The sequence below is a fragment of the Malus domestica genome, chromosome 08 (assembly GCF_042453785.1).
Source record: "Malus domestica chromosome 08, GDT2T_hap1".
NCBI classification, from domain to species: Eukaryota; Viridiplantae; Streptophyta; class Magnoliopsida; order Rosales; family Rosaceae; genus Malus; species Malus domestica.
Window position 1 is genome coordinate 26,388,658 of NC_091668.1, and position 12,588 is coordinate 26,401,245.

The following is a 12,588-nucleotide window of genomic DNA, read 5'->3' on the forward strand; positions in this document are numbered from 1 at the left end:
TTGTTATGATTGTATGACTAAAATATTTATAATATTGAAAAAATTAATTAAATATATATGTATCTGTTCGGTTCGGTTCGGTTTCCAAACCTTAAAAATCGAAACCGAACTTACTAGATTCGGTTCGGTTCGGTTTGATAGTTTCGGTTCAATTTTTTTTCGGTTTTGTTTTTTTCGGCCTGGGTTCGATTCGGTTTTCGATTTTTTTCGGTCTTCGGTTTTTTGAACCCACCCCTACCGCCCACCCCTAGTTAATGTAACTCTAGGCCTAATAAAATAATAAAATAAATATTTGACACATCGATTGAAAAAGAAGAGAATTTAGCATTTGTATTCAATTTGCCACATCAGCCATCAAATAAAATTTTGACGTCTCCTTAGGAGATGCTTTTAGTGATTGTTTATGTGATAGCCCATCCCTGATTTTAAGAGTTTTAAAGTTTTAATAAAAGATTTTACAAAAATGCCCTTTGAGGCACGCGCATTATTCGAGGTTAATCGTTGTGTCGTGCCATCTAAGATTTATTTTCTTGACATATCCTCATAGTACTCGTCGCTACGGACGTGTGGGAGCTGACGGTTCGTGATTTGGAGTTATATCGAAAAAGTTATTAACGTTTAAAATTTGGGATTTTAAGGAATTATAATTTTAGTAAAATGTAGAATTTCTTTTATGAAAATGGACAGCCCAGATTTAATGAAGAATTAAATGGATGGTTGGGATGAGAGAAAGAAGGTTTGTGTGTGTGTGCGCGTAAGAAGAAGAAGAAGAGGAAGAGATTGGGCAAATCTGCCCAACCAGAAGGAAGAAGAAGATAGCTCCGGGAGAGAAAGGAGAGAAGCTGGGCGAATGGGGAGAAGAGAGAGAAGCTTTTGGCCAATCAGAGAAAGGGAAAGGAGGAAAGGAGAGAGGGCGAGAAGCGGAGGAAGAAGAACAGAAATGGGTTTTCAACCCATGACCCGCGCGACCCGGTCGGTTTTCCACCCATTTTCGTCGAAATTTCTTCACTTTTCCGGTGAGTTACTTCAAACCATCACTTGGAAAACTGATCTTCCCTCTTCCTATTACACCCCAAAAATCAAGGAATTTGGCCTTGAAATTGGTTGAAACCGTACGGTGTGTGCGGTGGCTTAGTGTACAAATTCTTCAAATCTTGAAACGTTTTCTTTCAATTACTAACACCATTAGCATTCCCTTGGGACCTGGAACAAAGCCCAAGCATTAGTTGGAGCATCGGAGTGGTTTTGGAGGTCGAATTGAAAACACCCATTTCTAGGGTTCTTCACGGATTTTGGTGAAATTGAAGTGTTTCCAGGCCAAATTGGCCTTGGCCTCAGGTATAAAGTTTACTCTGCTCATTGAGATCTTTAATTCTGTATTTTGTTTGAGAATTTTTTGAAATAGTTGGATTTTCCGGCGAGCCAGGGCGGCCAACCGCCACCTGCGGCGGCCAGTGCGGCGGCGCGTGGCCAATGGCCCGCCAATGTCATTCTTAGTATTTGTTTAAGGTTCTAGGTTCAGTTTTGATAATTGATGGACGTAAATTGAGTAATGAACCTAAGTTCGTTTCGATTCGTGGTTAGGTGAAAATGTGAATTGACGATACAACCGTCGGATCGTCACCAAACTTTGATACATTGTAATACGTAATATTTGAGGATTATAGAAACTTACGGATCGGGAATCCGATTTACGGATCTTTCGGAATTGGAGTTGTAAGTTCAAAAATTAGAATGTTAACCGTCACTTGGTTTTGGAAATTGACGGAGATCCGACCGTTGGATGGTAATGAAATTTTAGGATGTTGTCCTAGAGGTATATTGTGGACCTCTGGAAGTTATGGATTTGAAATCTGAGTTGCAGATCTTCTTGATCGAACTACGTAGTGACGTGTTTTATATAAGTTATATATTCTATCGATATGATTTCTGAGGTTGGATTTGATTATTGTTATAGGCACCGATCATCATGACGCCTTGATGTGTGGTGCTAGGGAGTTGTTGGGCGAACTCCAGGTGAGTGGGCAGTATTTCTGTTTATACCTATATACTATTGATATTTTTCCCAGAAATTGAGTTTAAATGAAAGTACGTTTTAAAATGCCATGCATACATATTGTGAATGATATGAATTGATAATTGATGCATATATATATGTGAATTGGTGCTGTGGACGCACATGTGAGTATCAAGTGAGTTTTATGTTATTCATGTGAATCATTGATGATGTGAATTGTGTTGAGAGCTCATAACCTGCACCCCTGGTGTTAATGCTTATATTATTCACCCGCACCGCACGCTCACCTTGGATCCAAGTAGGTGCATGTCGTACAGACCGATAGAGGGTTCCGACATGCTAGTCGTACAGACCACTAGAGGTGGTTCCGACTGGTAGGTGACCTTAGATTATGTGCACAGATGATTGATGAGAGAAACACTAGAGCGTATTATTACACCATTCTTGTCGTACAGACTACTTCAGGTAGTTCCGACTTATGTGCAGAGTAGCGCCATACAGGTCACCGTTGTGACTCTGGTTGGATTGGATATTGAGCTATAGAATTAACTGTACAGGACCAACTGTAGGGTTTCCGGTTGATTCCTTATTTCACCTGTTATATTGATGCATCCATATTCTGTTTTTGACATTATAACATGGCATACTTTCTGGTTTTGATAAAGATTGATGATTTGAGATATTTGAAGGTATATGATATTATGCTATTTTTTGGGAAAGTATACAGGTTTTACAGCGAGGGGTTAGAAATGTTTTAAATAAAATGTTTTCGAAAAACTTTGTTTTACTGACCCACTCAATTTTGTTTTTGCGCCCCTCCAGGTTCTAGATAGCAGAGCTTTGGTGGCCACGAGGAATCCATCGGTGTTCTGACAGAATTCACAAAAGTAGGACTCACCCTCGGGTGTTTCATCTTAGTAATTGTATTTTTTAAGCTTCCGAACTGTGTAAATGGTTACGTCACTCTCACGTGACGGCCAGCATGCCCTCCTTCGGGACGGGGTGTGTCAGTTTAAGTGCATTTTCACCTTGTAAATGAATTGTCCAGACAATTGTCATTAAAAAAATTATTTTTTAAAAAATTAATGGGGATTGTTATTGGCACTCTAAAAATCTCATTTTGCACTCCAAACTTTTTATAATTAGAAAGAAAAATACACTTGTAAGAAGTGTAGAATGAAATTTATGTAGTGCAAATAACAGTTCCTAAAATTAATATTATATTTAATTTCGATTAGAACTTTTAATCAATCTCGTCACTCCATGAGTTATTATCCAAAATTACAATTAATCCTGTTTCGATCACTCATGGTCCATATTATCTCACTTTTTTTTTTATTTTTTATAATTTTTAAACATGTTTTACTAACAAAATTAATATGGACCAGTGGATAACCTTTTTTCAGCAATCCAAGAATCCAGGTTGTGCCACATAGTCAGAAACTCTTTTGCAGATATTTCCTTTTTTATTTTTCTAATTTATTAAAAAAAATCAAATTAATATGTACCCTCGGATTTGGAAAATCCAACGGTCCATGTTCGCAGTGGACTGAGTGCCTACACATGTCGCCTGCATTTTGTTGGACCACTCGCACTCACACGCGTGTGAAGCTTACGCGCCTAGCGCAGAAAAAAATTATAATGTGGGTGACGTCAACTGGCGTCACATGGCCTCAGGCGCTAGGTTGGGCTATTTATGACTAATTGAGCAGTCGAGCTCTGCTTCCTCCTGCTGTAGCCCGATTGATTGGGCTTGGGTTGAAGAGGATTTTATGGGTTTTGGGGGATTTAATCACCCAATTGCCCAAAGCAATTGGGAATGGTAGACTTGCTCTTATAGGAATTTACAAAGCACACTTGAAGATATTCTGATTTTTTAAGGAAATGTTATTGAAACTATGAAAAAAATTATTTTACACTCTTCATAAGTGAATTTTCATTTCTAAATATAAAAAATTTGGAGTTTACAATTACTTTCTCAGAGACCAAGCAACACCCATTTTCCAAATGGACTATTACATCACTCAAACTTCTTATAACAAAATCAATCACACAAAAGTTGTTTTCTTGTTAAAAGTAGTTATAGTAAAGTCGTTAGAGTCGCTCCACGGGTGAGAATGAATAAGGTGATAGGTAATAGTAGACTAGAAATATAAAGTTTAAAACTCGGTTGTAAATGTTAGTAACGTAGTGAGAACATACAAACGGTTTTATTGTAAAGAAAACTATTGAAAAAGGCTTGAAAAGTTTTAGTTTTAATAAAAAACCACGTTATAAGTTTTGTTTAATTTATATTTTGTATTATTTCGTTGAAACGTGATCGTCGTTATTATTCATAAAGTATTCAATGTACTGTTTTTCAACTTTCTTCGTTAGTGGAGTTCATCGTTTATTTCTCTAGAAAATAAATTTGAGATCTGCATGTTATTCAATAATAACGACGAGTCACTGTTTCTGGACTGAAAAAATAAACTGTTTCTGGATTTTAAGTAACACTGTTTCTGGAATCTAAGTTACTGTTTCTGGAATCTAAGTCACTGTTTCTGGATCTAAATGAAATAGACACACTGTTTCTTAAATGTAAGCTATAAAAGAAATAGTGAAATTCATTGTATTTGGATTCAAAGCAAAATAAGCATCCTGTTTCTTAAATATAATCAACTGATGCATGAAAGAAAAGAAACAATCAAAGGTTAAAAGATAGATTGTTTCTTGAATCTAAGTCAATGTTTCTAGAATCTAAGTCACTGTTTTTGGATTTTGGTTCTTTTCTTTCCAGATACAGTGTTTGTTTGTGCATAGAAAAAACAAACACTGTATCTGATTTTTTTTTTCTTCCAGAAACAATGTTATGTTTGGGTTTCTCCAGAAATAGTTTTATGTTTTGGTTCTTGTTTTCTTCCCTATTTACAGATGCCTGACATGTATGTACATCACCGGGACCGTATGTCCTTATTGGATCTGATTGGAATAAAATACTAACACTAAAAATTGTTTGTGGTGCAGACAAGAGGATGAGGATGAGGATGATGACGAGGAAGAGGAGGATAAGGACACGGAAAAGGTAGACAATAGTTTTTGATGGTTTTTTATTAAACTTTGAGCCCTTTTGGTTAAATAATATTTTATGATGATTTTTTATTAAATATTTGTTGGCTTAAGTATTTTCATTAAAGCTCCCTTCATTGTAACCCTGCAAAACCCTTTTTTGAAATAGTAAGATGTTATTGGCAGGATTGTAATTCTAGTTGAGAGCTAGTTGAATGCCATCAGACTATACACCCACTAACGGGGTGCAAATGGCTCCCTCGATTTGCTACATTTTGCATTTACACGTGCAGGGTCTTTCAATCATATTTTGACATCTGCTAGCTATTGGCTCCCATGGGGTTGGATACAATATCATATTATATATGGAGATTTTCATCCACCTTGAGCCTGTAATTACATAGAAATTAGTTGTAAATATGAGTTTACTCAAGGGAAGTGTTATTGGCACTCCAAAAATCTCATTCTACACTCTTCACAAGTGTATTTTTCTTTCCAAATATAGAAAGTCTAGAGTGTAGAATGAGATTTTTGGAGTGCTAATAACAATTCCCTTACTCAATGGTGAGAGCAATCCTAGAATTGTGTTTTGTGCATGTCCAAGTTACATTCGTTATGAAGGAAACATATATCACTACTAATTGCTTGGGCGACGAAAGGGCAAGCGTCGTGCAAATGCTAATACCGTCGTCGGAAACATTGGGCGACAAAGAGAGTGTTGCGCAAAGCTCGTGACATTAGACATTTCGCGATGGAGGAAAGCGCTTCACCGTGCCAAAATGAAGATTGTGCGATGGAATTGGCGGTCGTTGCTCGTGTTTGAGCGACGAAACTAGGGCTCAACCCCCAAACTGTTGCGCGATGGACATAGAGGTTCAACCCCCAAATTGTTGCGCGACGGACATAGGGGTTCGACCCCCAAACTCTTGTGCGACGAACATAGAGGCCGTCGCAGTAAGATTTTAAAATTAGTTTATTTTTTTTAAATAATTTTTATTTATTATTATTTTTTCCTTTTAAATGTTGCTAATATTGTTTTATGTAAAAATTAATTTAATGAAATTAAAAAAATTATTGACAATGTATATACAATGGAAAAAAAGTATTTTTCAATTTGAAAACAATTTAAAACTAAACTAAAATAGGTAGTCGTCCACGTCACAATCGCCTGCTGGTGGTGTTGCTGCTACGTCGGGGGGGGGGGGGGCTGGGAGGTCGTAGCTGCTGTGGCGGGGGTTGGGAGGTCATTTATGGAGGTGGTTCAATGTTGGGGAACTGAATCCCAAAGATTTGAAGTGCCCGACAAAATTTGGTTCATCAAATTGCTTTAGGGCGTAATTTGAGACTACTAGGCGGCAATCTGCTCCTTCAGGTCCGCCACTTCAGATGTCAGTGTTTAGACCTCTTCTATTCTCTGCCTGGAAGATAAGGTAGATAGGTCCTGAACGGTCTGATCGAGTGTATCTATCTTGATATGAAAACTGACATCCTCAGTGGGAAACACCTCCTCGATCGAGGTTTCTACGAGAAGCTGGGAATCCACTTCCTCCAGAACGATCTGGCCCTTCTCCACCATGGTGGACTAGAAAAAAGAAGTAAACAAATTAATTTGAATATACATGCAATTAATATTAATACTAATTGAATATTAAAAAATTGAAATAACTTACATGAAGCTGCTCCGTCAGCTCATCCCCGAGCCGAAGGTACACCTTCTTGAACATGTCAATCTCAGGAAACTTTGACCCCCCTTGAAAAAATTTAAAAATTGTTAACATAGATTACCAATTGTGTAATAGAGAGTAAAAAGAATGAAAACTTAAAATAAATATACGGTTACCTTACGTCGCTCCTCCAACCTATAAGAGAAGCGTTATGAGCTAGAGCAGTGAAGAAGTTTCTTCTTCGACCGATTGATCGAGTTTGCCTTCACTTTTTTCTTTTGAATTAAAAAAAAAACGTATTAGTTTAGATATTTATAACAAATGAATGAAAAAAATGAAAATTATTTTTAAAATTGTACTTACAAGGTATTTCTCATCTTGAAAATGGCCGCAAAGCTACTCCCATTCATCCTAATGGTCCACCAACTCCATAGAGCATCCAACTGCTATAGCGACCTCCGGATCGTCATATAGCTCATAATACTTGTGGAGGTTGCTCTTCCTTTGGGTGAACCTACCGACGCAAAGGTCGTTGATGTACTGGGTTTGATTGGCATCGAGGTTCATGAGGTCATAGTAATGTTGCAGAACTCAACAAATAAATAATAGTTAAAATTTATAATATTTGTATACTTTAATAAATTTAGTATTTGAGGTTGTAAATACTTACCGATCATTCATGAAGAACGACTTCCTTGACTTCATATGGGACAACTTTCCATGACTCCCACATGAGAGGGCAATGATTCCTGATCATTGACCCAACGTCGCTGGCTAACACACTATTCTGCTCCTTTGTTCTCGATTGTGGTGAGAGTGGTTTGTGACGTCTTCAGTAGTCTGCAAAGGCCCATGGTTTATTTTATTTTATTTTATTTTTTATTTTTTTGAACTACCAAATAAACAAAGAAAACATTAGTCGAATTCTATTTTCTACCAAAAATTCGGCAGAACCTCCCCTAAAACTATAATATTTCCTAAAACCTGAAGACAATATAACAACAAAAACAACACATCCACCCAACAATTCAAACAGTATATACCAATTGGGGACATTAAAACAAATTTACAACATATTGATATGACTTCACACTGCGAGAGCCGTAGACATCGTTGGCCCCAAAGGCGTAATCGGGGGGAAGGGGACACATGTCGTGCCCATATCATGTGTGGAGGTGGCAGCAGCATTACCTCCTGGAGAAGGTGTCTGACTGCCTTTACTAGCTGGTCGCCAGTTTGATAATAAGTTTGACATCTACAAAAACAATTAATAAAAAAGTTACATTCCACTACTTTAATCTGGTTTGGATATACTAAAAAATATCCTAACCTTGAAGCAAAACAAGATATATCTTTAATTTCATTAATACCATTAAAGAAGGAATCAAATTTTCAAATTACCCATATATGCGCAAAATATATATTCATGCACAATAGGAACATCTATAGTATCCCACATGCCTATATGTATAACCTATTTACATGCCTTATGCAAACCTATATGATACACATGAAAAAGAAAAGTTAAAAGGACAAAACATGCAGATGCGGGGAAACAGTACATTCAACCTCAGAAAAGGTTCGCCTTGTCAATCAGTTGAACTGATGAGCTCTTCCAGAACAAGGAAGTTTGCAGTCAATAAACCTTGTATTGAAAAACAATTTGCAAGACAATACAACTTGCAAGGAATCGATGAATGATGGAAGATGGCAAAGATGTACTTATTCTGGCTAAAGGTAAGGATGAATGTGTGTGTGTGTGTGTGTGTGTACTTATGTATCATATTCAAGACAATGCAACTTGAAAAACAGTTTGCAACACAATAGTCTTAATCAGAAATAACATAGTGCAAACAACACTCTCACTAATTTAGCATATCAACAACTTAATGTCTAAAAGACTTTCTTATAGGTGTAGAATTTTCCAATTATTCTAACTGGTTGGCCACAAGTATTCTGTATTGCATGCATCCTTTAAACAAACCAAAATGAACCTTACGACATAAGCGCGTACATTCTAGATTAATATGCAAGATATAAGACAAAACAATATAGAATTAATGAACCCATTAATCTACAACATCATATCTTGATTGCAGAAAACACCTTTTGATAAAATTTTTGAAACATGCATGCTTTGGTAGCACGTTAATCAGTTTGTACAAAATACCATAAAATATCCTTAGCATGCAAATTAATCACAATCTCAATGAAAGAATATCACAATCTTTCCTCCACAAGATATCCCATCGATTCCTCAGCTTTCATTTAAACATGTATGATGGATACTCAAAATCATACCAAAAATAATCCAACAGTGAGAGCTAATAAAACCAATAGAGATATTATTCATGGTTTTACTGTTTTCTAAATGCAACCTTGACTACAACTTTTATAATCACTCGAAAAACTAGCTGTTACCATCATGCATTGTTTAATATGCATGTATAAATGACTTGGTAGTTACTTTTGCACAAAACAAAACCAATTCATGCAACTGTCTCTAAAGTAATGCCAATTATAGAACTTGTTACAAAAAGTTATTATGCACATTTTAGGAGATGTATCAATAATTTTAGGTCTTATAACCTGCAAAATCATTATAAAGATCAACATGTAATCATCTAAGTGCATTCTTAATCATAGTTTACAAAACAACTGTGATTTTCAAGCCTTTAACCTACATTATTTACCAACTACAACTGTGATTTTCAAGCCTTTAACAAAACGGAGGGGAGGGTGATTTTCAAGCCTTTAACCTCTTGTTTTTTTACTAATTGTCCCTTGGATCTCAACCATTACTTTGTGATTAAGCCACCTAATACAGAAAGGACAACCTTTAGTCTACTTCCATATAAAGCAACTAGATTTACCATTTTCCTTGACTCATAAAAAAAAAAATACTATAGACAAATTAAACATCAAATTCGAGAACATACGTTCAAATCCATTCACAATCAGAAATCCACCTAAAAATACTTAATAAGCATTCACAAGTTTTGGACGCATATACTAAGAAAGAAGAATGATTCAGTAGCTATCTAGACATACATATAAAAATGCCAGCATATATAGACTTCACCCAAACCAATTTAATTCCATTCATTATATATATATATACACACACACACAAGTTTACTATTATGCTTTCATGTACATAGTGATAACATATGGCCTCAAACAATACAAAGGAGCTAATGCAAGTTCTATATTAAAGATGCAAACATATGCTTCATAGAATTCAGTTATCTTTCTCTTTGTCAATTAACCTAAGATAAGCCAAATAAAATAATCACATTTCAACATTCATATACAAACAGGGAAATCAAATTATTCTCATTCGTATACGGAAGAATCCAAAAGCATAGTATAATGAAATCTAACCAGCATATGTACAAAACTAATAAGGTGTGTGTGCTCAAATATTTTGACTACAATACACAAGGAAATAAAAAAAAACATGAGAATTCTTAACCATCCGCCTCACCAATTTAGCCACCCAAATAAATGTCTTGCCTTTTATGATTACAGATTTAGTGTTAGGGAAATTCCCCAAACCTTGTAACAGCTCCATCCAGACATATAACACAATCAAAAGAAGAGAAAAAGAAATCATAAGCACCAAGTTAAAATTTCTTTTTCCAAGAAAAATACATATATAATTGATAAACTCATTAACCCTAACTCCAAATCAGAAAATAATGAAGCATGGATGAGGTAGAGATATAATTGATAAACTCATTAACCCTACCTATACCCAGTTTTGTTTATAACAAAAAAAAAGGAAAAAAAAAAAACTCTTTCCTCCGAATTCCCATTTCGAAAACCATCACCCAATAGCCACAATTCAAAAACCCTAACCCAAGATTCCCAACTCGAACCCTAAATCCCTAACCCAAGATTCCCAATTCGAACCTTAAATCCCTACATGTTCTAATTAAACCAATTCAACAGAAAAAATTGAAAAATTGCAGTAATAAATAATTGAATTAAGGGAGAGTGAATTAAGAGATACTGGGTGCTTACCTAGTAATGTTGCAGCGGCGGGGAGATGGTGTGGCGTTGGAGTGCGACGGATGCGAGATGGATAGTGACAAAGAGACAGAGAAACACAGAAATAGTGAGAAAGGGATAAAGGGAGACACTGAGATAGCGTACACAGATGCGAGTGAGAGCTAGAGAGAATCAGGAGAAAGGACAATGAGATGGAGAGAATCGCATGCAAAGAATGAGAGAGAGATAGAGTGAGTCTCAGATAGAGAGAGATAGAGTGAAGCTAGGCGCTGAAATGAATGGGCGCCCAATTTTGGCAAAAAAAAAAAAATTAAATTTTTACATGTTTGCATGACGAGGGTGTTCAAATTTTCATCGCCCGACAATTTTTAAATAAAAAAATTAATTTTAAAATATTTGCGCGACAAAAATTTCCAACACGTTGTCGTGCATATTTGTAAATTTAAATTATTATTTTTGTTTAAACAAATAATTAATTTTTTTAATTAATTGTTTTACAAATTTTAAAGGAAACTTTTGTTTGTATACAAAATAAATACCATTCAATACATATCATTACATTTACGTCGCAAGTTTTCATTAATCCTTGTATGAACTAGAATAAATATCATCACTTTCGTCAGATTTAGACTCTCTGTGCTCAATCTTCACCACAATCGTCACCACAATCGTCATCAGCAGCAGGATCTTGGTCCGGATTATCATACAGCCTTCTGTGCTCAATCTTCTAAACTATTTTTCATCCCTTCCCGTCCTTAGGGTCATCTATATAGAAAATTTGTTTGGCCATCATTGCCAAAATGTAGGGGTCATTGTTATACCAACATTTGTTAGTGTTGATCGATAGCAAACCATTGTCTCGCGTAACACCTCCAACTCTACGTGGGTTTGTATCAACCAGCGACACTTAAACATGATAACTTGACAGCGGTCTTTGTAAAGCAATTGCACAACACATGTCAGTTTTCCATAGAAATCAATGTCTGCAATGTCGCCCACACCCAGGACATGCACCCCACTATTTTGCATACGAAGCTTGTCATCGTGATCGGCTGCCAAAAACTTGATGCCATTTACATTACAACTGGAGTACAATTCTGCGCTTAGGGGCCCAATAGCCAAGTTGTACAATTCTTCTGTGTAAGTGGGCAAATTTATGTCCTTCAATTTCTTCACCTAAATAAACGAGAAAAAAACATTTACAATTATGCAAATAACCCAAAACACAAACAACTTACATTTTCATGAAACCATCGAGGAAACAATTCACGGTGTTTTTTGGCATATAAATGTGAAGGATGTTTCCGCTTCATCAACTCTTCATGCTTATCTAGGTAGGTAATTATCTCATCACAATTGTTAAGTACAAACTAATGTGCTACCTCCATGTCCATTTTGTTAAACGACTCCCCTCTGATTGGTTCGCCAAAGGGTCGTGCAATTTGGGCAAAAACATAAAGTTTTTCACTTTTCACACAATCGTCATTATTACGTTGTTGTCAATTGAATGTAGTCTCAATGTCTTGTAGGTACATTGCACAAAATGTAAGCCACTCAAATGTGACACATGCCTCCATGATTGATCCTCCGGGCTTTGCCCTGTTTCGTACTCTTTTTTAATTCACCCAGTAGTCTGCATCAATAAACAAAATATTGTATAAAATTAATCGAAGGAAGTCTTGCATCATGAACTAAAGTTTTTATGGTGATTATATACCTTTCTATCGGATACATCCATTGATAATTGACATGTCCGGCTATAAGTACCTCCAGCAAGTGAATCATGACGTAGATCATGCTTGTGAAGAAAACTAGAGGAAATATTTGTTCAAACTTGCATAGCAC

General features: G+C 36.0%; 2 long non-coding RNA genes across 2 annotated transcripts; one reads left to right on the top strand and one right to left on the bottom strand.

Annotated features, from left to right (window-relative positions):
• Positions 1-1,207: 1,207 nt before the first annotated feature.
• LOC139198375 (uncharacterized) lies at positions 1,208-2,965 on the top strand. Its single transcript, XR_011583827.1, has 3 exons — positions 1,208-1,338; positions 1,958-2,016; positions 2,840-2,965. It is a non-coding gene; the product is annotated as an uncharacterized lncRNA (long non-coding RNA).
• A 3,313-nt stretch (positions 2,966-6,278) lies between these two features.
• On the bottom strand, positions 6,279-11,010 carry LOC114826376 (uncharacterized). Its single transcript, XR_011583965.1, has 5 exons — positions 10,756-11,010; positions 7,093-7,984; positions 6,906-7,004; positions 6,736-6,815; positions 6,279-6,647 (listed from the first exon to the last, which is right to left on the bottom strand). It is a non-coding gene; the product is annotated as an uncharacterized lncRNA (long non-coding RNA).
• Between the last annotated feature and the right edge of the window lie 1,578 nt (positions 11,011-12,588).